Raw genomic sequence first — 1,881 nt, 5'->3', positions numbered from 1 at the left:
TAAATAAAAGGAAATAAATATTTATTCTACTTATTCTATATGAACTATAGTACTGGGTAACAAAATAGTAGATGAAAGGAAGAGTCTTTTTATAAAAGTATCTCAGATAATAAATTAAAACAAAAGATAGAATTAAAATTTTACTATTTTTCAACTCCTAATGAATTGATGAATGTAGACATTGAGCATCTACCTCAACTAATACCAGAAAAGAGCAAAAAACAGATGTTATATACCTTCTGATGAAGACACAAGACCCAACACCACTTATAACGTCATTAAGGGATCCAACCGGTGTCAGATCAGACCTCTCGATCCAGGTCTCAATTTGCAAGAAATACAAAAGCAGGTTGAACCGCACCATGAATGAGCAGTCAAATATCCAGACTGCAGGAAACTTGACAAGTCAAATAGCCCAGGTTTGTCAACAGATAAATTATAAGAAAGAGAAAGAGGTGGAGTGGAAAACCATAGATTAAAAGAGACCTGAAAATCACATTAAGTTAAAAAGTATATATAATATATATATACATATATATGGGCAAGACTAAACTATACAGTTTAGGGATGCATACTTGAATAATAAATCATAAATAAATGCAAGAAAGTAGGCCAACTGCTGACTGCCACAGCCAGGATGAGACTCATGGTTCCCCTCCTGGGCTCCAGTGAGATCAGCCAGAAGACTTTCTACTTCTTCTTCTCCCCTAGCCTCCCAGGAAGTGACATGCCCAGAGTCCCAAGTCCACTGACGTGGGGACCAGTGTGGCTGCCATAGCTGAGGATAGTGGGCATGTGGTAGCCAGCCCTGCCAAGAAGGACCAAGCTGGGCAAGGTGAACCTGGGACACTGCCCTCCTCACCACTGAACAGAGCAGTTAATCTGTGTCCAGAGAAACATGGCCACAGCCCTGCTCAGACTCACACCTACAACATGGCCGTGGGCTTTGGTGAGATTTGGAAGAAGTATCTCAGCAGAGAATTTGGGAAACCATATTTTATAAAGCTCATGTGATTTGTTGCAGTAGAAAGCAAGGATTACACTGTTTATACTCTCCCACACCAAATATTCACCTGGACCTAGATGTGTGACATAAGAGATGTGAAGGATGTCATTCCAAGACAGGATCCATCTCATGGACCCCATCAAGCTCATGGGGTCCGCTTTAGTGTTCAAAGACCTGTTCCACCTCTGCCCAGTTTGGAAAACGTTTATAAAGAGCTGTCTACAGACATAGATGGCTTTGTTCATCCCGGCCATGGAGATATATCTGGGTGGGTCAAACAAGATGTTTTACTCAACGCTGTCCTCACTGTTCCAGCCCATCAAGCCAATTCTCATAAGGAGAGAGGCTGGGAGCAATCTCTGCTAATGCAACTATGTCCTGGCTAAACCAGAACTCCAATGGCCTTGCTTTCTTGCTCTGGGGTTCTTATGCTCAGAAGAGGACAGTGCCATGGAGAGGAAGCGGCACCATGTACTGCAAACAGCTCATTCCTCCCTATTGTCAGTGTATAGTGGTTTCTTTGGATGTAGACACTTTTCTAAGACCAATGAGCTGCTGCAGAAGTCAGGCAAGAAGCCTACTGACCGGAAGGAGCTGTGATCCTCAACTGAAAGGTAGTCTGTCTCCATTAATGGTTATTGAGAAACTGCTGTTAAAGTATTTGTCAGGTATGAAGTCGAATTGAAAATTTCCCTGTTAATTTTAAGTATTCTGCATGAGGGTAAAAAGCTTCTGTAAAGCAGCCATGAAACAGGCTGCCCAGGAATGGCAGCTTTGTCCAGGCAGACACAGCAAAGGCTGTCACTTGACCAAATGACTTTCTCTGCAACACAGCTTTGGCCCAAAATACACACATTTCTCAGGAGACAGATGAG

General features: G+C 42.4%; 1 pseudogene; it reads left to right on the top strand.

The window, feature by feature from the left end:
• Window positions 1–637: 637 nt before the first annotated feature.
• LOC129036265 (uracil-DNA glycosylase-like) lies at window positions 638–1,606 on the top strand (annotated as a pseudogene).
• Window positions 1,607–1,881: the final 275 nt, after the last annotated feature.

This window comes from Pongo pygmaeus, chromosome 4 (assembly GCF_028885625.2).
Source record: "Pongo pygmaeus isolate AG05252 chromosome 4, NHGRI_mPonPyg2-v2.0_pri, whole genome shotgun sequence".
Classification (NCBI taxonomy): Eukaryota; Metazoa; Chordata; class Mammalia; order Primates; family Hominidae; genus Pongo; species Pongo pygmaeus.
Note: the sequence above shows the minus strand (reverse complement) of the source record. Positions and strands in the feature narration are given on the sequence as shown.